This window comes from Bombus pascuorum, chromosome 3 (genome assembly GCF_905332965.1).
Source record: "Bombus pascuorum chromosome 3, iyBomPasc1.1, whole genome shotgun sequence".
NCBI classification, from domain to species: domain Eukaryota; kingdom Metazoa; phylum Arthropoda; class Insecta; order Hymenoptera; family Apidae; genus Bombus; species Bombus pascuorum.
Window position 1 is genome coordinate 17923143 of NC_083490.1, and position 25555 is coordinate 17948697.

The 25555-nt window shown below is 40.5% G+C and overlaps 1 protein-coding gene across 1 annotated transcript in view; it reads left to right on the forward strand.

The window, feature by feature from the left end:
• The first annotated feature begins 223 nt into the window (after positions 1-223).
• LOC132905659 (hormone receptor 4-like) overlaps positions 224-25555 on the forward strand; it is a 157856-nt gene continuing 132524 nt past the window's right edge. Inside the window, exons 1-2 of the mRNA XM_060957184.1 lie at positions 224-1137; positions 9357-9592. The gene's annotated coding sequence lies outside the window, so the exon portion shown is untranslated. The remainder of the gene's footprint in view (positions 1138-9356; positions 9593-25555) is intronic.

The following is a 25555-nucleotide window of genomic DNA, read 5'->3' on the forward strand; positions in this document are numbered from 1 at the left end:
TATGTTGTATTAAGTGATATTATTGATGGTTAAAATCATTGGACTGTAATCGAGTAAAAGTTGATTACGTTGATTCCTAAGCTAAAATTATAAGATAAGATTTAGGGGAATCATTAGATTATTTGGGATGATTACTAATTGACGTATTATATCGATGAGTTTTAATAGTTTGATTTTATTTTTTCCAGAGAAAGATGTTCAAATTTATCACCACGAATTTTTATATCATTTAAGCTACGAAGCCAGACTACACGATGACGGCTGCCATGAAAGCGCACGTTTTACAAATCAAACTGGCGGAGCATTGACAAGCGTGACACCTATTTTACGATCGCGGAGACAAGTGCGAGATGCCACCCCTTCATTTTCACGCACAACGAATCTGACCCTGGATCGTATCCCATTACCGCCGGAATCGGTCATCACTGACCCTCCTCCTTCTTCGATCGTACTCTTTCTCTTTTCTTCACCTTGTCTCTCTATCTCTCTCTTGCAGGCCGTTCGGCCGCAATACGCGTCGATCTCCTCGAAGCGGTTTGAGAGTGGAGGGGGGAGAGAGTTCGGGTTAGAAACGGAATCAGGAAGAGAGAGCGTTGCACCGCTCGAGAGGGTACACTGTACCAGTGAACCCGGTATGTGGTTGTCGCGAGTGGAGGTGCGCGTCCCCACCCCTAATTAGGGAGTACAGGGGAAGCAGAAGAGAAGCAGAAGAGAAGTAGACGAGAAGCAGAAGAGAAGCAGAGAGAAAGAGAATGCGAAGACAGGGGTGCATCGGCGTCGAGAATGAGATGGGGACAACGAGGCGAAGGAAGGAGAACGAGGAAGGACGAAAGCAACACAAGAGTAACGGAGCTTCTACCCCTTCGCCCCACTCCCGCGTCTCCCCACCAATACACTCATTCACCACAGGCGGGGTATAAAACGGTGTCCCCCCCCCCACCATCGCAACGCGATTCTCCTTCCTTCTGCTTGTGCGCTGTCGCCCCTCTAACCCTTTTAAAATTCATCCCTCCGTGCCGTGAAAACGCGTCGGTGAAACGTCGTCGTTACGCTTCCAACTGACGTCGTTCTCTACATACGTCGACGTGCTGACTTGAATGTACGACGTACGAGAACTGCGCAACGGTGGGGCAATCGGTAAGTGGAGGGGATCGAGTAGACAGAGTGGGGCAGCGGTTGAATGGTGGGGGGACACGAGTGTACGCCGAGTGGGGTGAAGAAGCACGGGTGGTGGGAAGTAAACGCAAGCAGAGGAGAGCTCGACGACGGCAAGGAGAGGTCATTGACCCGAGCGGCAGGCTGCCGGCTGCTAGAGAGCTACGTCGCTCGCGCGCTGCCCTGGCCTCTCCTCGTCTGTTCCGCGTTTGTTCGTAACCTCGTGTGTGCTGTGCGCGCGCGACAGAGAGAGAAAGAGACCCGTACACTTCTGCCGTCTCTCTCTGCGGTCTCCTCTGTCTCTATCTATTACACACGTGTCTCTCTGCTTCGCTCCCTTGATCCGTCGTTCACACTGGCATGTTCTGTCTCTTTCTTTTTCCAACTTGTCTCTCTCGCCACTCCGACCCGTCGTGTCCCTATACCGTGTACCTTCTCTCGCCTCTGTTCGTCGCCGCGATTCCGGCAGGGCGCAAGCAACGCGAGAAACAGAGAGAGAGTGTGCGCGCGTTTCCCTACGACGACGTTGCGTTACGAGCGAGAGATCGCGCCGACTGCGCGAGGAGAGCGCGTGTTCCGCGTTACACATGGCCGCTCCATACCTACTCTCTCTACCTACTCTGTTTTCTTCTTTCGTGCGTGTACCCCCGGTGAACAGCAGAGAGCACACGGTCTGTCGCACGCTCCTCGCGTCGTGGCTCGCTTTCCGGTGCCGCGAGAGAACGACCTATCACGCGTCGTACGCCGCACGTTTTCGGCACCCGCGTTTCGTCCGATCGGTTTTCGTCCCCCGTTTGCTCGCGAAGAATTCTCTCCCTCGTTAGTGCCATACCACCCGTCCCCGTTATCGTCACGCTTACTCGCTCCTTCTTCTTTCTTCTTCCCTCTTTGTCCCTCCGAGTCCTTGTTTCCATCTCAGTCATCCACTCGCCGCTTCTTTCTCTCTCTCTCCGCGTGTCTTTTTCCCCGGCTTTTCTGACCGCGCGCGTTCGTTCCCTTCTCCACGAGGGAGGAGAGACGTCTGTCGCGCTTCGAGGCTACACGCGTGCACGCGCGGAGAGTCGGCTTATCGCGGACGAGCGTACCCAACGCTTTCTACGGAGTTCTCTCTGCATCCTCCTATTGCGTGCTCGACTAGAGCAGCGCCTCGGCGACTGACGGCGACTGAAAATGGTGTGTCCACGTACGGGGACAGTATTCGCGGTGTCGATATATTTTGGTGTCGGTGTCTCGTGTCTCGTGTCTTTCGTTTCGTCTCTGATGATCGTGTCTCGGGAGTAAACGATCGTCTAAAATCGTGAACGTGCATTTACCACGGGAACATTGTTGGGTTAAGTCGATTTCCACCTCGTGACATTTCGATGTGACAGCCGGCAAGGATTACTCGATACTGAGGAAGAACAAACAGAAACAGAAGAAGAAGGAGAAGAAGAGGAAGGAGAAGGTGGTGGAGAAAGAAAAAGAACGGAAAGGAACAGAAAGAGTAGGAGGTGGAGAAGGAGGAAGAGAGCCGCGAGTGCGACGACCGAGCCACAATAGTGTGCGTCGTTTGTTGTTTCGTTGGCCAGTTTTCGGTTTGCAGTTTGCGTTTTCGTGAATCCACGCAATTTAAAGCGTGTCAGCTCGAGAGAGAAGCGGCAAATCGGAGTACGAGTCACAGGAAGGGATATACATGCGGTGAACCCTTCGAGTGGATACAATCACAGTAGAGAGTTATATATTAGCGCGAGTGTATGAGTATCGTCAGTGTAGTGCTAGTTCTTTTCTGCTACTTGTTTTCCTATAATCCCTCGATGTAATAATACGCACGTATTCTTAAAAATAGTCTACTTCTCTGGCCGTCGTTGCGGAAGTCGCGGGTGGAGGGCCAGACCGAGAGGAACAGTGGAGAGGAACCCAGTGAATCACCTGTGGTGATATGCAGTAAACGGGAGAGGGGAAAACACGGAGAGACGATATATATTTATATATATATATATATATTTATATATATATATATATTTATATATATATATACACACACACACATTGATTATACAGACATATATATATATATATATATATACATATACATATATGCATATATGTGTGTGCGTGTGCGCGCGTGTGTGTGTGTGTGTGCGTATACGTATAAAGCCGATATAGAGAACGCGCGAGGAACGAATGAGAAAATACATGCGTTTCGGATTGAGATGAAAGTAGAGAATAGACCGAAAGGAAAGATAAAGGAACAGGAAGAGAAATCTGTCACGTCGTGATCAGCCAGAGAGCGAGAGAGACTCCCGGATATATTCATCATGCATATACACGCATACACACGCATTACATATAAATAGATGCATATATACGTATGACGTTCGTCGCGATACGCATCCGTCGACGTGTTATTCAGTTCCGATCTTCATCTTCCTCGTCTCGTTCTTTTTTATTTGTTTCATTTTTCCGTTCCTCCATTCTTCTTCGTTGGATTCCGAATTTCTCTATTCATCATTTGATATCGATCTCGATTCGTTTATCCCAGTGTCGATACATCGATCTCGCACCACCCAGTTCAGACTCAAAGTCCCCATAATCAAAATCGGTAGATGAATACTCGATGACAAACGCAATTTCTCGCGAGATAATCTATTGCTTCGTTGCTCATCGCGAATTTTTCGTGATATTTCATCCCCGATTCATCCCTTGTTGAGAGAGTTACTCTCACTCTCTCTTTGTCTCTCTCTCTCTCACTCTCTCTCGCGAGCGAGCGAGCGAGCGAGTGCACTTCGGTCCACCACAACAACGCACGCTTCTTCGCCTCATCCGCTTCTTTCTAACAATAAGCCGATCTTTATTCCCTCATCAACGGTACACGTGTTTCTGCCACTGCACGTGCGCGACCGTGCGCATTCGTTGTGTTGTTTCGAATAGCCTGTTATTCTTTCTCTCTCTTTCTTCGTTCTTTCTGCACACTTATTCGCTTCTCTTGCCCGTATTTCACCCTCTCTGCTCGAACAACCTACTCTCTTTCGCTTCTTCTCCTCTCTTTCATTCTTGATCCAGTGACGTCGATTCGTCCCAGAAGATCATCGTTGCGAACCTCCTGTCTTACCTTTGTCTCTCGTCGGTCTCGCAGTACCGGAATCTCCTGGGATCCCTACGAGATTTAAGTATCTCTAAGAACGATCGATTTCATGACGGCAGAAAGTTTTGGTTTAACCTTCGTTTAATTTTTGTTTCGTGGTATTCGAGTTGCAAACACCTACCGTTTCCTCTTCTACACGCTTTGGGAACACATGTGGTGCGCGTTCGCGCCTGAAGCGCACGTTCAAAATTCATAAGTGACACATCGAAGGAATCTCGTATTCAAGTTTCTAGCACCTTCGATCGAAAGAACCGGGAAAACACTCATAACCGCCGTTGTTTTTCCATTCGTGCGCCGAACGCGATTTCTTTTTAGAAATCTGTCTGCCACTGCCAAACGAAACGCGAAATAGTACATAACGTGGGATTGTCGTCTTTAAGACTGAATTGGCGAAGATTTATCGAATCGTGATTGATAACCAGATCGAGCACTTTTATCGACTAACGCGTAAACGATCAACGGATTAGATGCTCGGTATGTAACTGGTTCTTACTGAATTTTCCTCTAACTGATTGACGAATGTGCCTAACGACAGTTTTAGATAGCTGCCGGGCGTCTGTTTAGCTGTCTGAAGCTGGCTATACCAAGTTGCTCAGATTCTTCGGGCTTCCTCAGTGGGGATTTATCGATTTCCACGACGAAAATAAAGTGGATTGTCTTTCGTAGTCGAACCGTGGTGAACCATTTCTTAAAATTTTGTAGAAAGATATTCGCAACTTTGAAATCATAGAACACTTCAGCCATGGTACCTAATCGACGAATTGTCTGATAATTCTTTCCTGACCATTTTTTCGAAATTCGACAAATCTTATCGGCTTAGGTCGTCGTGTGTTTCAGAATTAAATTCTTCTGATCTAAATCGATTCTCTTCTCTTTCATGACAATCGAATATCGACCAAAGGTTCGACTCGAGTGGCTCGATCCAGAAAAACCCGAAGAACTTCCAAACGTACCGCTGCCGCTAAATATAAGCCACAGCGTTTCGTTATTTTAAGAAACATCATCGGTTCGTTCGGTGTATCAGACAATTCTCTTCCCGTTTCAAAGGCGACGCGTTCGTGTCGAATCGTTGAATTAGAATAGCAAGTCGGACTAATAACTGTTTCTTCTTCTTCTTCTTCTTCTTCTTCTTTCCTTTCTCTTGATCTTGTTTCGTCGATTTTCGCGTTCACGATCTTTTTTGATTCTGTAACACTTTGCGAACGGTGCCGCATATGCAGGCGAAAGGACGCAGTACGCGTGCGTAATATTCGACACGCGCGTCACGACGCAACGCAGCCCGTTTCTGACCGAGACGCGGTTATAAATAAAACGCGCGTCGTGGCCGCGGCACCGCATTACGCTCGGGCCTCTTTCGTGCCGGTATAACAACGTGTCAATGAAAATAGAGACAGCCTGTCTACCTCCGTGTGGAAATCGAGCTCGTTGCACGAATACGTACACCCCTTTCACATCGACGCGCCGCGACGTCGAAAAACATGTTTAGCGCATGATAGTGTCTAGAGTTTTGGTTCACAGGGAAATAAAGGAAATTAAACGGGACATGTTGGTTCTAGGTTAATTGACTATTTGGCAACCGGTTTAGGATCATTATTATATGATTGAAAGTATAGATGTTTGATAATAAAATTTTGATAATTTAAATTGATTTAATAAAAAGTAGAAATTATAGAGCTACTGAAACAAGTTAATGTTTTATTCTAGTTAATGAAGAATTATATATATCATTATGACTTTGATTATCTAGATTAGATTTGAAACTTGAATTGGTTAAAATTTTCAATATTTAAACAAACTATCAGAAGGTAATCATTGGTTTGATAATTAATTTAATATTTTCTTTTAGTACTCTTATCATGATTCGCTGCAAACGTATTTTTAAACGTTCAAATTTCACTTGAAATTTTGGGCCCGTAATAATATAATAACATTACAATCAAAGTTTCAAAAGTCCACCAACGATCGGATATCGAAAGTCAATTCTTTTCCTATTGTCCAACGAAACATACGGTTTGTAATTGCGCTAATCAGATCGATCGCTCGGTAATCGCGTTAAGTGCGACATCGTAAGCGCTTTAATTATTGGAATTTCCTAGCGTGTGAATTTTGACTACGCGACATATCGATACCAAGTTCGATCGCCTGTTTCAAGTTTTGCACACATATACCAAGTGACTTGAGAAGATAAAACTCGTCAATTTGTTTATATTGTCTTTTAATCGTTTACACATTTTATTCTCTATTTGAATTGATCTCGTACTTGGTACTTAAGTTACATGATTTATTAATGCTTAAAATGGAAACTATGTAGTATTTTAAAATAGATAGATTTTATCAATGATTCTTAGTACCTGATTCATAGTAATATTTGCGTGTTATATTAGAGAACAAAATTTCGAACGATAAAACAGATCTCGTTTTGTTCTTACCCATTTATACGCTTTGTTAATTCTCTGTTTCCTAAATTTTCCATAATTTTCTGAAATTTTGTGTTGACTTTTGTCGATATACAGTTACTCAAAGATTTCCAACAAATAGAACTAATGGACTCGAGCTTTGCAGTCAGATATATACACTTGCTCACCTAACGGCGATTAACCGAATTGATCTCGTTATCTAGCAATAATTCGAGGCTGTCGTGCACGGTTGGCGGTCTTGTCTCGCGCTACACCGACTGTACCCGATAACGAGTCAATTATCGATCGAACCTTATCGTAACCAAAGCTCGCTGATATGCCCGATGAGTATGTCGAAGAATGTATAGCTGTCGTTAATTTCAGATTTCCAAGAACATACAAATTCATCTATACGAGATTCTTTTACGAAATTTTATCATCTCAGAAAAGCTAATTTCTATTCACATTCTATCGTATCTTTTAAAGAATCATATTGATTTGGATGATAGTCTTTAAAAGGGATCCGATAGATCGATAGGAAGGGGTTTGTATCGTATAGAATTTCTTTTTGAAACCTCATTGGATTTTTCATAGGTCGTTGTGCGTTCGCACAGATCCTCGCATATTCCGACTGCGACAAATTCGTTCAGCTAATTGACTGGAACGATCATCGCGATCGATCGCGAGCGACTGGTGTCGCTTAAGAGAGGAGATCTCGCGCACCCCCTTTGCTCTTTCCGTGTCGCGGGACGTTGCCGCGGGACGTTGGCGCCGGACGTTGCCGCGGGACGTTGCCGCGGTTCGTTGCCACCGCGAATATCAGGCCAGCTGTCTATGCTTTTATCATAAAACAGGCCCGTTGGCGAATGGTGCACGCGACTGAGCCACGCGTAAATCGGAATTCCAAATTACAAGAGGGGAAAAGTATTGGACCGATATCACCAGAAAGTTACTATCGAATAATTTCAGTTTTTATTCTACATAATCTATTTTTCCAACTATTCGCCAGAGATTATGTCAGTTTTAGAAGAGAAAGGAAATTTAGTATCGATTTTCGCGATCAAAGAGAATTTTATATAATAGTCTAACGAATTATTAGATACAATAAACTGTACGCAAATTGTACCCAGCAGTAAACGTAAAAGACAAATCAAATTTCAAACGAAGGACAATTTATTTCTGCAGCTGTTTTGTCTCTTAAAATGTCGATTGTGACCAACGAAACGCAAAGTATCGAGTAGATACCACTAGTCATCGTGACAGAGTAAACCGTTGAAAAGGCTCACGCTCGCGTCGCTTTCGCCGTCAAGGGACACGTGCCATGAGCCATTTTACTTCCCTGCAGCGAACGTAAACGAGGAAGAATCGTGCACGGTTCCAGCAGTTGCAGGATAAGTTCTTGGAACAAATAATCGGCAAACTCGTCGCGTAAACGTACGCACGAGAATAGTAACTCGGTGGCCGAAGACGGCAGGCTTGATGTTGAACTGTGATGACCGCGAATCGCTGGCAGAAAGTACTCGAAAGCGTCGTGATTCTGTCGTGTGTTGGCGTGCCGGTGCACAAACCAGACTGACGGATAGCAGTAATCGAGGAAAGACGATCAAGAAGAAGAAACAGTTTCGCTAGACAGTTGTCCATTGTCTTTGAGTTTTTATCTCGTGAGCTGCCTCGTCGCAAACAGCACGCATCTTCTAGCCGAATCATTAACCCACAGAGAGGTATGAAGCGCAAGCTGAAAGATAGTTAACGATCGTGCAATGACGTCGAGCGTTGATTCACAGCGCAGGATCGTTTGTTTCCTGTAGAAGTAGAACAATGGATCACGAGGATCGAACTCAAGTTCGTTGACGTGGTCGACCGATCGAAAGAATCCGGTAAATGGACCAACTACAACCTGGCGGTCAACGCTAATAGAGAAGAGTGGACGGATAACCGATATGTAACAGAGCGACGCTCCTGCAGAACCAGTCGAACGACTCGGTGGTATCGGAACCCCGCAGCCAGGTTCCAACAAGGTGTGAAGCACGTATCGTACAAGTATACGTATATATCGAAAGTCAATCCGGGAGTTCGTTAGCGCGAAGTAAAGCGACTAGCTGGGCGGGGAATACCAACAGGAAGAGGTGAGCACACCCGGAGAGTGAGCGGTCTATGACGTTACCGGTGACTGTCTACGTCACGTTAACGGTAACGGTAATCCTCGTACACAACACGCACGCGACCTAGTCGCAACGCAGCAGCGCGGAATAAAGCAAGTGGAGAGTGGCTAGCGAGCGAGCGCCTCGAGCAATTTAAAAGTGAAACTGTGACGATCCACCGGCACTCCGACGCGGCGTTTCCCCTTTCTCCTATTTGCTCCGTCCCTATTTCTCACTGTCTGCTTCATCTTCCGTTCCTTTCTCATCTTCCGTTCTTTGATCAACGCGCGACTATCTTTCTTTTCTTCGCTTCACTCTCTCTCTCTCTCTCTTTCTTTCTTTCTCTCTCTCTCTCTCTCTCTCTCTCTCTCTCTCTCTTTCTCTTGTATTCCTCGTCGTTTCGCCGCCCGTTTCTGCGTTCCTCTTCTCTTCGTTTCTCGGCCCCCTTCCCTTCCGCCCCTAGTCGTCTCGTGATTGTGACACGGAAGGGAACGCGCGGCGCTCAGTGAAAGTGATCGACATTACGATTTTCCTGGCTAGCGAACCCGCTGGGCTTGGCTTACTCGACGACAGGTCCGATACTACAAGGCAGATAATCCGTGACGGAGAATGACACGCAGGTGCGACGAGTTGGGGAGTAGCTGAAGGCGGCCGCGATCGCGACCGGCCCGGTGTCGTCCACGCTCGTACTTCCGGAACACCGCACAGGTGGGGAAAAGAGGCTACGCTAACACCTGCCGCTCACGTTGATGGCCGATCATCGACGAGCCAAAAATGTAAGTTGCACCATGTACGCCATATGCCGTTAATATTGATTCTCGGCATCGATCCCTTCGATTTTTCAGTACGTTCTCGATCGATGAAGTAAAAAGATCGGTACCCCGTTCTTTTCATGGAAGAAGCTTTCGAAAGCAATCAGGCGTTTGTGGGATCGATCGTCGTTTTTTATTAACTTTCTGTAATGCCTTCCGAGTTACAGATTACTTACATACATAGCTATACGTCTACGTTCATTAAAACTTTTTATTTTTCTATTATCGTGTTATTTCGTATATTGTTAGAAATTGGGACAATCATTAATAGGAACAATTTACCAATATCTGTTGGTAACATTATCAGATTTCGTTAGCAATACTAGTTGTACTGTTACGCTAAAAGTTATATCATCTATCTATCGATATTATTCTATCGATTATGTATGGATTAGATTATCCGGTAAATCATAGTCCAACAAAATCTGCAAACACATAATATCCAAGTATCCAGAGTAAAACGCTTTAATATTTTTGAAACTTAACAGGGATTGATATGTGTAAGAATTCGTTCGTTCGATACCAACAATATCATTATCTGAGAAACGCGAAGAAAGAGTGTTCGCGAGTCTAGTGTACCGTTGCTAGTTACAGAATGGAACTTTACTCTTGCGGTAGAAAGGAAAGGAAACAGAAACGACCTCTAAGCTTGCGGATCGAGTTTCACTGCTTCACTGTCTCTTACCGCGACTCGTTCTCATTTTCACGTGTTTGAGAGCGTTTCTCTTCCTCCGCGAAAGAAAAGGAATCTGCGATTTACTCTACGCGAAGTCATTGTCTGCGCGCGAGTAGATTCCTCCGACAATTTGTTCTCATCGACTACCGCTAGTTTCATTCACGGCATATTAAAATACACATTCTAGGATTTCTGATAAATATATCTACGAGTCAGCAGAGATAATTTTATACATTGGGAAGGTCTTAACATTCTTCTTAAGATCTTAACCTGTATATTTTCAATTTTATACAGTTTATACATAATTCTTGATACATAATTTTATAACTTTAACGTGCGGATTGTGAACACCTTAATGAATTGATTTAGTTTGGAGTAATAATTATAATTATTATAATTATTATTAGTCAATAATAGTAGTAATAAGTAGTAGTAATAAGTAAGTATTCAAAGTATTATTAGTATAATTCGAAAAATTAGTATCATTTATTCAAAAAATTGAATAATCATGTATTCGACTCGAAATAACTCTCAAGTGCTGCAATCTATAACTTTTGATGTGCACGCATCGGAATTTGAAAATGTAGGGCGACGAGGGAAAACGAAATTCCACTCGTTCGAAATTCAGCTGATCCCTTCCGAAATCCGGTGCAACGAGTACAAAAGTGAGTGGACTTGACCGGATTGGAAGGTAAAATATATGCTTGGCCGAAATTCTTCAGTAAAACGTCGTAGACATTCATCTGGTTACATTTCTATGCGACTCCCGTTTCATCTCGAAAAGGGCGTCGCGCGCGAAATGGAACGAAAGGATGTCGCGAAGTGGAATGTTCATCAAGCGTTATTCATTTTCCAAGCAAAATGACACCTCTGCTTATCAAGCAGAGAGGATTTTCTTTTTACAATACTATACATTACATTCAAATGTTTTCATTTAACTTCACAAACGTTCCAAATTCCGTATCAAATTATGAAACTATTTTCATTTATTAGTTCCAACCGAATATCTGAAACTCAATGGACTATCCAGTGATTAGTATTAACCGTTTCCTTTTAAATTGCTTGAGAAAATACTCCAGGCGTAAATGCTTTGGACTAGAATGATCACTTTCTTCTTCCAAAAGAGGGGGTTATGGGGAGAGAAATTCTCAAAAAAGGAAAAGAATTACGAGAAGAGAGATGTGAAAGAGAGAGGATGGTGAGAAGGGGAGGAAGGAGAGAAAGAAACGATGATATCAATAGGGGAAGAGAGATTGCGTATCGAGTGGAAAGGTTCGTTGCACCGGAAGGGTGAGCGCTGGTTAATTTTGTATCGACGGAAACCTATGGTTTGTGCCCGCAGAAATGCCTATGCCTATGTAGGTTAATTCGCGCTCGATGGGAATCGACCTACGAAGGAATCGCGACAAGGGTCAGGTTAACGAATAGGGTAGGTTAGGAACGTGCGAATCTCGGTGCACGTGGCGCGCCATATTCGTACCTGTCCCGCTTTTCTCTCTTCGTCTCTCTTTCTTTCGTTTTCTTTTCTCCATAAACCTCACTCTTTTTCATCTTATACGCAAAAACGATCAATTATTCTATTAATAATACAAGGAATACTTTCATCACATAATTTAAATATTTCTTTACTGATTGAATATATTTTATACATTAAATATTTTATACACTAACACTTCAAATTAATATGAAAACATACATACTTGTGAAATATAAATGGCAAGCAAATAGAAAGTAACGGGAATTTGAAAACATTTTTTTTACTATCTATAAATAAAGCACGTACGTACAGTTTTATGTATTTTATAGTTCTACATGTATGTAGGATCAGCTACGATATCCCTGATTTCTTTAAAAGCTAAGAAATATAATTATTAATTTTCAAGTGAAAAATATCTGTATATAACCGCATATCATGAATCAGAAAAGGCGATCTCAAATGAATATTAATCTAAAATATTAACAATTCTAATTTATGTAGAAAAGATAGTTTTAATTCTTTAATAAATCCTCTGGTATTTTAATGCAGCCAAAATATACATTTCATGATCATGATCAACGGTCAACGGTATCTCCCTTCTTTAGCTACTACACTTTACTTGCTATAGCAAACATCTATCTGTAAACCTGCGTTTAACATAAAATAAATGTGTTTTTTTCTCGTAGATAGATTACAAACTTCTCCTTTATTTTTCTTTGAATATTTTTAATATGAAAATTCAGATTTTCGCGAGAAAAATGAAATACTTTATCGGCAACAATAGACGCATCGGTGAATTAAATTCTGTTGAGAGAATTGGTGACCATAAGAAATTCAAGTTTCTACTAAATAAGTCGATTAAAACATTTAAATTGTATATGTATATATATAGTGCACATAATAACATTTAAATTGTTCCCACGAAACATTCGTTTTCAGATATCCGTAAAATTATTCACGCTTGTCCATGAACGTATGTTAATAATTTTAATTACCGAGAAATACTAGAAATAGTTTGCGAACGCAATCGAATCGAACACATAAAATTATTTCGATCGATGAAAAGGATTCCATCGCCTTTGAAATCCAGTTTAATTTTCACAGAATTCGCGTGTTCGTTATTTCCACCAGCGGAAAGATATTTCTTTTGCTCTGCAACTATACGAAGAATAAAGAAAATATAAATTTTCGATATTTACGCCATGTTCATTTTAAATAACGCTAAAATAACGCTAAACTTACATTTTAAAACTAAATTCAAACTCTGAGTTATGCTGAAACTTCCAGTATCTGAATTAATTCCTTCATCGATTACCATTATTGCCAAAAAATATTTCGCTCATTTTATAATCCAGTTTGCATTTGTAATTTGTAATAAAAACAAAAGTAAAATTTAAGTAAATTTCAATTGTAGTTAACCAGCTGCAGAGTATAACTCACAATTTACATTCTCAAGATATTCTTTCAATTACTTTGCTTGAATCCTAAGTCCCATGCCTTACATTCAATAAAAACGTTAAATTCCAAGAGCGCGAGTTTCAAAATCAACAACGTCGAACCATATAGCACGAACTCACTCGACAACTGACTTCAAAAAACCATTTTACAATTTGAACGCCCCCAAACGTCTCCTATTTTATTCACAAACTCAAGAAAACATTCATGGCTGCAAAAAGCGCCACGTTAGTTTACCTTGTGGTTATGTTCATTCGCGATATTTTGTGATTGTAATGTTTACAGGCCATCAGTACGGACCGTTCTTGTCTTTGATATCGACTAACATTGGAAAGTGTCTCTCCACGTTTGTTCGTCGATGAATGGTAACAGCGGGGACCATTTATCTCGTTTCCGGTCTCACCACGAGTATTTCAGTATACTAAACAGATGCATCCCGCATATCTTTATCATAATTGTCCTCCGTCACGACGATCGACAATGACCACGGGCCAGAATGTAAGAGTAGCGAAAAGTTGAGGCAATATCCCGCGGTTTGAATGCTTAAAAAATTCGCTGAACGCAAGCGTCGAATTGTCGAATTTGACGTCATGAGATATGTGAAGCTTGTACCAGAAGAAGAGTTAGACGACTTACAATTATGAAGTAGGAGTGGATAAAGATAGATGGAATTAGTTAATCTCGAAGGATCAGAATTTTGTTTCCTTGAATTGACCCGAACAACATGTTTGTATTCGATTAAATCTTATAGAGATAGCTGAAGGTACAGAGCACTATAAAAATCATTTGTGTGGAGATCGGTGATTTTGTACAATACATTTCAAGATTACGTAATTTCACATCGTGTCCGTGATATAAATACGACGGTAAACGTGGTTGATAGCGTAGTTACTTTGGTATTTTAACCAAAAGATAAAGATATGTACTTGAACGTAAATTCTGAATAACTTCCGAAAAATCAACTAAATCGTGATAAATCGCAACTGAAAATTAATGACAAATTACTTTCTTTTAACAAATTCTTACGACAGAGCTCTTTTTTACGCCCGTTTCTCTTTGGATTCTCATCACAATAGCGACCCGAAAGCGACAGTCACGCGTATTTTTAATAAACGTGTTTTTTCCCCACATTGTATCATTGGACTATCGATAGAAACTGTCAAATTGCTGGGCGTGACCGTATTTCATACATATACAACAGCTACGGCCAGTTTGTATACAACTTCCTTAGCTCGCGTTGTTCATTGTGACAACAATTAGTTCGGGCGGCTTGTGCTTTCATTCGTCAGCCAATGGAATAGATTTCTTTCGGTTGTTTCACTCGGAACTTCAGAACAGACATATCGCAACGATTATTCGACCTTTTTTTTAGCGTTTCCGCTTTTTTCTTTCTTTTCATGCATGATTATTTGATAATATACCTGGTCGTACTCGTAATGATTCATATGCGCGACAGCGATATTTCCTTCGATAGTTGGCCGGCTACCCAACTTGATTTACAATCTCATTGTATTTGTCACGAACCACGGGTACATCTGTCTCGCTCTTCTATGCGAGGTGTTCCGGATGTGTTGGCTCATAGAGGCGTCTTCTACTCGTGTATTTCGTCAGAGAAAAATGGAACGAGACGAAGACGTAATCGAAAGGTTATTCTTGACATGCATGATGACTTGTAACTTATATGCCTATGCAACTATAATTTTTATATATTACTTACTGATCACTATAGCTTCTTAATGAATTAGTACAGCTCTATATCGATAAATAATCTGTTTGTAATTTATAATAACTACTTATTACAGTAATCTACAGATTTCAAATTAAGATAAAAATCGTAGTCAATTTTTCGTGCAATATGTACTTGTAAGGAGTTAAGTCTTTCCATTAAATTATATTAACAAATATATTATTCATCTATTAATACGTTAAGGAATAAAAGATATTGATATACATAAGCAATTAACTGAAACGTTCACACGGAACAGAATCTCGCAGCAACGATGATGCAACCAAAAATTGAAGCGAAAGATATCGAAGTCGATCGATCGATGGAACGAATGAACGAACGATTGTGTAGCGGACGATTGTCGAGAATAGGACATCCATAGCCATAGTCACGACGCTTGCACGGCTATCGAAATAAGTAACGATACTTCGTGAGCTGTGCCCTATCCATCGAACACGAACCGACCGTCCGTCCGTCCCGCATTCCCCTTGTCGATCCATTGAGCGTACTATACTGTGCTAAACTGCCTTTGAAATTCCATCATCGAAAACAGTAAGCTCTCCGCTACGGTGAAATTGCCAGATTCCCCGTCATAAAACCGATACGTCTACCGGTCGTTCGTCAATGTGCGCCGAGGAGAACAGGCTCGAAACCAACACGTCTGGATTTCGTTTTCACGTCGATGCGAGGCATCGTTTTTCTAGGCCCGCGTGCGTGAGCCTGCAATGGAAAAAGACCGCCCTTCTGCCTCCTTCGCCCCTGTGTCGCGGCGCGGCATGCGGTATAGCCTCGCGTGGTGCACACCACGCCACATCACACCACGCTACACCACGCCACGCCACGCCACGCCGCACCACGCCACGCCACTCCTCCTCTCTTCTTCCTCGCGCAGTTACAAAACTCACGCATAACCGTAACTCGCGCATTTCCGCGGTTTTCAGGAGCGACCGGACAGCAGCAGCCGGCCTGTGTACGCTGTATACATAATGGGCGGCTAGCACAAGAGATGGAAAGCTCCCAGAGAAGCTTGGAGAAAGAGACGCGGCGAAACGGAGATCGAAGCAGATCGAGCGGGGTAGACGGCCACGTTGGAGACAGAGAAAGAGAAAACGCGGAGAACGATAGAGCGTTGAGATGTGCAGACGAGCCGTAGGGAATAGGGAGGGGACACAGAAAGAGAAGGACAAGGCGCAATGTGTACGGTCGCGGGGCGCTACTCATAGGATCGGTGTGTGTCGCGCTGGAGGCCGGCCGAGGTCGACGGCCTCTGGCTCGGCCGTTTCCGCCTCCGATCGGCCATCCTCGGCACTAGGTCAGTGATGGAGTCACTGGCCGCCCCGAGCGTCGAGGCAATGACACCGAGCACGCCGTTGCTGCCACCACTGCCACCAGTGCCACCGAACAACCCCCACTTTACCGCCTGGCGCTCTCCCACTTCGACCACGCGCTCGTTATCCCTTCCTGCTCTGGTGGACTATTCCTCGCCGACACCCGCGGTCGACACGACCGCGCGAGTAGCGCCCCCGCACTGACAGTGTTCTTGCGACGCGCCTCTCGTCCTCTCTCTGATCAAGACCGCATATGTAATCGGCTTACTTGCACACGGCTACGCCATTGCCTTCGTGCCACGACGAAAACAAACCCTCACACAGCATGCTACTACATAGCGGTTCGGCTCATTTTCCGATTTCCAAGGGAAATCACGATGACTCGTTTGCTGCAGGAAAAGGATGATGGAACAGCATGGATTGTTGACAATGATGACGAGCTTGTTATTTCGAGTTGTCAAGGGGTGGCGAATAGTGTCATAGGATACGGTACCGGCTGATTTTATGAATCGAAGTAGGCTGTTACTTGAGTTGCATTGTTGAATCTGGGTAGAGGTGGATGGATGGTATATTGAAAGGGATGGAGAAAGTTTGTTTTGAGTAATGGATGTTGGTAATGAGAGAAAATAGGTTTTAAGGGTGGGTTTTTGTGTCGCGACTTTCTGAATTAATTTTATAGAAGATAATTTCAAATTGTAAACTCTTTTTTAGCTCTTGATTAAGCGAAGTACGTTTCTTTATCTGTATAATAAACATTTTGTAGGGAAGAAACGTACAAATTCTCACGATGCCAACACATATTTTATTTGTAGTATGAATATAATATTCCGCATTAATGTCTATTCCAACTATTTTCTCTTACCGTAAAAAATGGTATATCACGCAGGTTCGTGAAAGAAGTTGCTCGTCATCAAGCGATACGTTTCTTTCCCTCCGATCACCTTTTAATGAAAGACCGTTTATTTCGAACGGTATGCAGACTCGTCGGCTACAAGGTCACCATTATTGCTACAATTAATTTTAATCGGGTGAATGGATCGCTCTCGTCAGATAAAGCGCTGTAACAGGGAACATGTTAATATATACATATTACATTCCCAATTCGTTTCGTTTTGTCATGATTTCATTCATAATTTTCGTTTAGGACGAAAAAACATGGCTATCGTGACGATTCAGAAAAGCAAGTTTATCTTTTTTCTCTGACCTATAAAATAAATTAGTTCTTCTTTTTTCCAACCATTATCTCGCGTATAAATACTACGTAGAACAATACGGACCTATGGATTTGACAGGATGTGAGTTCCAATTATAGTCGTATTAATCACACAATCTTTTGCCAATGCAAAACAAATTGTCTAATTAAAACTAGAGATTTATAAGGTTTCTTTTACCATGGAAGAATTCGTGCTTGTTATTCTCATTGAGGTTGAACGCGTTTCATTTATTAAACGAATTCCTGATCGAACGATGAATCGTCCCGGAGGGGTTGTTCGCGACCGAAAAGAATCGGTTCGCTGGCAATTAATTCGATTCGGTACTAGGCAACCGTGTATACCGATGCCTCGGCATCGCGCGGCGTTGCGAAACTCGTGCAGACTAAATATCAGAAGTACCGTTTGAGCATCGGCCGGTTGGCCAATAGGTCGTATAAAATGAAATGTAGATGAAGCTTGCGACACCAGGAAGAGCTCGAAACGTTTTGATGAACAGAATCGTTGTAAAGCTGGATGTTTAACCGCAGAACATAGTGTTCGGATCGTGGTTGAATTCCTTTGAAACGATAGTATGTATATATTTCTTGTTAAACTGTGACATTTAAGTAACAACATTTTGACATTGAAATGTTGACATTTTTGTATAGATGTTTGTAACATTCCCTATATGAAATAAAAAATGAATATAATTTAAATAACGCTCATTTATTAATTAATTTACAAATTGCTGATTTCTTCAGGGTAAACAAAATTTTACAGTGTAATATATTTCGGTACTAATTTCGATAATATCAATGGAACATGGTTGTAATTAACCTAAGTAATTCAGAAACTTTCTATAAATAAGCAAATACGTACTATATGATAGTCATTTGCCCTTTATAAAGAAAATAAAGTATCAGTGACTATCAGTTTTTAGAAGAATTATGAAACAATGCTTCTTTGAGTAAAAGATATATTTATGCACCTAATTCAAAATAATAGCACTATGCGAAACTCATTTTAATTCATAAAAGAGTAACATGAAATGTGCTTTGTGTTTCAGAATGAAAGAAGATACTGTTAGAAAATAGTGATTTCTGTATGTTATGTAACTCGTAATGCCATTCCATGCCAAATCCATTTTTGAAGTTCTGCAAATTATACAATTTTAAATATTTACCGAAGCATATATTAAACAATGAACTACATCTAAAAAATCATTAGTATAATGATAAAATGTTTTAATTTTTATTTAATTATTATCGTTGCAAATTTTCGACATTCCAGAGTTATAAATAGTATAAATATATATTTTATTATTATAATCAAATTATTTGACATTTTGAAGACCTGTAACATCATTTATCTATTTAAAAACTTATAAATCCCTCAACTATTATTTTAAAAGTAGTCAAGTTTGAAATATCTTTATATTTACGAAACGCAAAGGCTTTTAATCTTATGAACATTGCACTTTCAAACATTAAAAGTTTTACACATTTTATGTTTATGTTTTCTTTTCCCCTTTCAAATATATCATATGTCAATGGACATTTAATTTAAGCAGACGAAAATTGAAAGCCCAAGCACTTTAATTCTACCATTTCACAATTGCTTTTCAACGTAAAATCACCACACTTCGACCGAATCGTTCTTTAAATTTTGTAGTAATTCTTTGTTTCGTTCTTGTCGGATCAGATTCTTTATTCTACCAATTATATCTTTCCGTTAATCGAATCCAGGCCCATCTCGAAGGAATCAAAAGCGCAGAACGGTGGTCTTATTGCGTTGGCCATTATCGCGATTGGAACACAGCGAGGCAGTAATAGGCGATTTGCTACGCTCGCTATCGACGTCTGCCAATCGTGAGAAACAACTTCCCGGAATCAATATTCGAATTAAAGATGATTATTTCGTCCATTAATTCCGTTATTGTTGTGCGAATTCGCGTTCATGATTGTTGGTTCGTGTTGTTTCGTATTCGAAAGGACAAATGATGTTTCGTTTCATTGAAAAAACTCTTGAAACATGTGGCTTCTTTTTACTTTCATCGAGATACTTCTTATTGTTAAGGCTAATATTGTGTGAAAAATTAATCCATTAATTAGGATGTTTCTGAATCAAAGATTCTTTCTTAGCACCTATTGAACGTTAAAGAGGGTGAATTTGCTTAGTTCTTGTAAATATAGATATAGTAACGCACGTTTAATATAAATTTAATGATACAGGAAATGCGAGCAATACAAGAAACGTCTATATAGATGACGTACTTTTATGGATATAAAACTTTTATGAGAATTTTGAAAGTGCAAAAATGCGTAGAGTGCAAAGGACTTGTAAAAATATATGCAATATTCAGGGAATGGTGTTCTCTTCAATGTTTAGCAGATAAAACAATTTTCTATCTAAGTTCCATATTTTTAATTACACTCGTACAAATGTGAGTTTGCATAAAAATCCGCAGTCTAATTATTACATTTAAGACATTATTAACGTATATAAGATAACTAAATTTGAAAGTGTATTATGCGAAATGAATGATTACTTGTTTCAAGTCAGTACAATACGAAAGGTTAATATTAAATGATGAAGTATAACTTATTTTTCAAAGATAATATAATAAATACTAAATTTAAAAATGGTTCTTTTTTTTACATATAAGAATATTATATTTCCAATCATAAAACCATTTTAATATTCGATCTGCAAAGATTGTCTACACGAAAATTTCCAATTTCTGTTTTCCTACTTTTCATACACCATCCCAATACCAAAATGTGTACTAAATTATCAAATTCCAATTTACTCGATTAAATTTTAGTTCATGTATTTCAAACTTTAATATATAAAATTGAATACAAGTCTCACTTTTCCATTACACAAATTATTATAAATCTAGAAAACGTCTGATGGAAATCGAGAATACGTATTTCTGTGGTTGCGTTTGGCCATTCTTTTTTAAGCTTTTAGGACCTCCCGCGTGTGAAAACACTTTCGTCCGGCTTCCTACCCCATGGTGTTTCGTGTTCGTCCGCTTTTCCTGCTGCCGACTCCATCTGCTGTGGAATTGCCTGCAGGAATGCACGAAACCATCGTCCCTATCCGTCAATTCGTCTTCGAGAACCCTTCAAGGACTTCACCCTCACGGGGCGTCGATATGCCGCACTTAGGACCTTCCCACGCTCTCACTATAGTACTCGATCTATCGTCGCGCAATTTCGTTGACCAACATGCACGATAGTGTGATGAGGAATCAGTGGCGCTGGAACGAGATTTCGTTTATTCAACTTTTCTCAATTTCTCAATAAAATGTTACCAAGTTCTCTTTGTTTCGCGATTGATCAGTATCGTGGATATATGTACAAGGACGAAATCGATAATATGAATCGAGGAATTGAAATGTGGAAGAAAGGAGAATAAGAAATAATTGACACGTGTTTCGTAAAATTATTACAAGTTAGCGGACGCAAGACTGCATTCTTTTTTTAAAGAGATGAAGATGACATACGGTTCTCTCCTAGTTATACATTCAGTTATAATTTTGTTAATAGATTTTTATCAGAAAAGAGATAGACATTGGTATTATTGATATCCACGTTCTTAATCGTTGCATTTGTAACACTTTATGTTAGAAGCAAATCTGGTTTAAAAACACTTTAGAATACAACTGATAGTTTACCTTGTGCGAACGATGCAAATATTCACGCAATTACGTATCTCTTGATCAGAGATATCATTTAATGATCGAGACGGAAACGCGGGGTATGGTTTGAAAAGCTCAAGGTAAACTTCATGTCTTTAAAAGAAATCTGTATAAAGGAAAAAATCGTTCGCATTTAATAGGTAGACATGCTGTTGTTCATTCTACGAACTGTTGAAAGCGGTACGATATTAAACTTGCTTGTAACAGTTTCTGCATTACTCAGAAACAAATAACGCTTGGAACGATAAAATCAAAATACTACACATATAATATATGAAGTACGATTGGATATAATATATATTTAAAGAATATTAAAAGTGAAGAATATACATATGTTAGGAAAAAGATGTTTTTTAATTTGAAGAAGAATAGTATAGTCAGTTATTTTAAATATTTCATTTTGCGTGATGCATTCTTTAGATATATTAATTATCCATAAATGGTTATCTTTTAAGATTCGATTGCTTTGAAATTGACTCAAAGGGTGTAATGGGATTAACTGAATTTAGTTTACATCGAAATGTAATTCGATTTCGGTTAATACCACTTCCAAAGACAAAATTCGAAACAAACCACATCCTCGTGTTTTAGCGATTTAGTTGAACCAGTGTATTATTACGTTTATACTGAAATTTACAATCGTGAAAATTTGATTGAACACGCGAAATGGATATATATAAGCGCAGAGGAGCCTTATGCGGATTTGCATGAATGTTACAGTAGACCCGATCGTGCATTATGCATGCTCCATAATTCGTAAACTTTTGATTACGTGGTATCATCAGTGGTTCATCGCCCACTCTTTAGCCTTCCTTCTAGGTCTCTTCTCTCATTTTTCCTCTCTTTCTTACCATTTCTCCTTCCAATAAATCCCTCTTTTTTGCAATTAAGAACTTGGAAAGCACTCTAAACGCTATGTAACGAGGAATCGTATCCTCGGGGCTGTATCAAGTGCACCTGAGTATTTCATTTTCTTTTCTTAGGAATGTCGAACCTTAAGAGAAATTTATTGGATAAAATTCTAGTCTAGTTTAGGCTCGACTGATAATTTCGACATGGAAGTTGATGAAGCTTTCGCCGAATTACTATTACTGCACAACTCTTTCAGATCATTCTGTTTATGTTTTCATTTCGAAGTTTCACATGACTTTGGAATTCATTATATACCATTATATACAGTAAGTAGATGAGATCGACTATTTAAATATTTAGAAAATATTTGTAATGCAGAAATAATTAGATCATCCTGATTGTTTCTGGTGGCCTCGATACCTCGATTGTTGTTCTATAAAGTTGTCCTACATATGTCTATTTCACTGTGTTTAAGATGTCTAACATTAAAGTTTTTGTTTAAACACATTCATTCCATTTACCGATTACTCAACAGTGTCGAACAGAAAATTAACAAATACGCCATGAATTTTTGGGTGATCGCAGATAAAATGTTTCCCTTCCCTTTGTTTTATAACAGACTAAGGGCTATTATATCGATTTTCACCCTTCGTTAATCCAATAGCAGTTATCCTTTCGCAGCATGAACTATTAAACGTGATGTACGTAAGTTCGTAAGTTAGAAAAAAAAAGAAGGAAAAAAAGAAAGGAAACAAGGTGAAGAGAAGAGAGAAGACTAAAACAGCGTGTCACTTTCCCGGTTTCAATAAGGCGTCGATCTCACTTTCACCCACGTGGGATCCCACGAGCGAGGGGAGGATGGTAAAAGGGAAAACGGGGTTCTTGCGGAACATGGGACACCATAATGATCCAGCTTGCTGCACGCGGGATGCGAATAACCTTGGACTAGCGGTACTGTGAGTAACTATAGCGGTATCTGCGGTTGGATCGGATTGCCTTGCGATCTTTGAGTTCCTTGAACTATTATGGCGCTGTAGAGTTATCATTTGTTAAGTGTTGTATTTCCTTCGTGTTGTGAAAAATGATCACATGTTTAGAAATTGAAATTTTATCTTGACTATGAGGTAGGAATTAAAGTTTAAATTTGTCAAAGTAAAGTCAATAATATTTTTATTAGCCTTTGATATTGTAATAATTTATCATTATTATCAGTAAATTTTAGACATTTCAACATTAACTATGCGGGGATAGTGGATGTACAAAAATCAGACTTTGAATATAACAAAGTATAATTTCTTACAATGGCTTCGGCGACGGATGTTAACAGACTGAGCTGACTAACTCATTGTTCTGCACGCACGCTTTTTGACTGAGTTCACACACACACACATTAATATATATATATATATACAGACGTTTCCATTTTCCGCACGGTTCATAAGCGTAGGACTCGCGCCTTGTTACTGTACAACTGTAGTAGACTGTTGTAGACGAACGTTACAATAATGTGTCGCTGACGGTTGCAGCAATAACATTAAAGTATGTTATCGTCGTCTACAACAAAAAACCAATCTCTAATTTGACTTGATAATAATCTAATTATGAATTAGATTATAGATGATTCAGAAATTATGGTTTAGAAATATGATATTGAAATTAACATCTATAAGCAATCTTCTATCTGTTCATCTTCTTTCTTGCTTTGTCTCGCTAAAAAAATAGAAATTTGAACGTTTGATATCTCATGAACGCGTATACCAATTTGTGTATATTGGACCCACGCTGTTCCGATCTTGACGCGAATGAGTCACGAGGCGGAAAGGGAAAACCCGGAAGTCACGTAGCAAGTCACGGAGCGGCAACGGTCAGCATGGTGGTCTGACAGCGCAGACGTGGCGCGCACAGACGCGGAATAAGCGTGGACTAGCGGTACGATGAGTAAGTTAGCGGAATCTTCGTCTACGACGCGCCACTTCGAGAGCCAGTGTAGCGAGTCCAGCTGCGACTGGACTCATCGACTCGTTCACAGACCGTCCACTAGTCAACGACTGGGCCACAGGCTGAATGGCGGTACACGTCGCTCATGGTGTGCCTATGGACTTTCACCTCTTTCGAGCAACTCCTCACCGCGACTCTCGCTTCCATTTCGCTATTGGTTGCGGACGACCACGGACAAGCCTTGCTGAATGGAGCGTCGAACGCTCGATGCTAATGTTTCAAACGCTCTGCACGTAGCCTAAACAATGATTGTTTCCTCAGAGATATTTCTTTCTCCCTTTCCCTTTTTTCCTTTCTTTTTCAAATACTACTTGTTTTAAGATATTCCTTTTTTTTCGAGTGGTATCTGAAATAATAATTGTAGGTTTACGAATGATAGTGAATTTTCGGTATAACAGGAAGGTTTTTAAGTAGTTCAGTGTTGAAAATTATAAATTTTCAAGTTTGCCATATATTTTAGCTTTCCTCTTACCATACACATTACACGTACAAAATACGCAATTTGGATCTTCGAATCGTACGTCGCAGTGATTCACGAATAATGCATTCGCTTTTCATAGCGATTACAAACCTCGGGGGATCGGTAAGAATCAGACGACTCGAGCTCGTCTCACTTTCTAAACCTCGATTCGGATCTCTCCGGAGAGATCCTCACGATCTAAAAGCAAGCCATAACTCACTCGCTCGTCTTGCTTCTGTCACTGGATATTCGTCCTGTTCATGTCGACGAGAATTTTTCTGTGCCTCGAAGACGTTCATTAGACGTGTTTTCTTCCACGGCTCAATTTCGTTTCATCGTTCAAGACATTTCGATGTTGCCACCTCTTTGTATGAGATTCCACGTTCGTTGGAGGACTGTGATTACACTTTGATCGTGGCCATCAAGCTGAGAAGTGATCAATATCAGATCATAAATTGTCGATCAACCGTTTTGTCTTTCAACAGGTTCGTATAAATAGCATTCTATTCTATACAGAGTGTTTTTTAAATCGTTGTAGGTACAATCGAAAAGGTGATTCCTGATGTAGAAGTCGGGAATGTAGAATAAATTATTAGTTCTATTATTATAGAAACCCGTTTTCGAAAAGATCGAGTTTATATATTATTTAAATATATGTTAAGAACGCGTGCTTCTCCTTTCCGATTGTATTACGATTCTGGGACATCCTGCATATTGCTAGCGTATAAAGAACGGATATTATTCCGAGCATCTGTCCCTAAATGGTTCTTTATCTAGCTGTTTATCGAATGAAATTATGGCTGATCCGTAAAACATGATTTCTCTGAACCATGATCTTTAAACAATTGTTGGCGCGGCAAACGAAAGGGCGCAGTCTCATCGACCGTGACATTAGTCACGGATCCGTATAACCGCAACGAAATCACTCTCTACGATTTATCTACGACGTTGATCACCTTCGAACAATCTAAGAATATTCCCGCATTATAATCAGCGGTCCGCGATCCCTTGCATCTGCTACTAAAAATCGCGTGCTATCATTGCGTCGAATCTCTC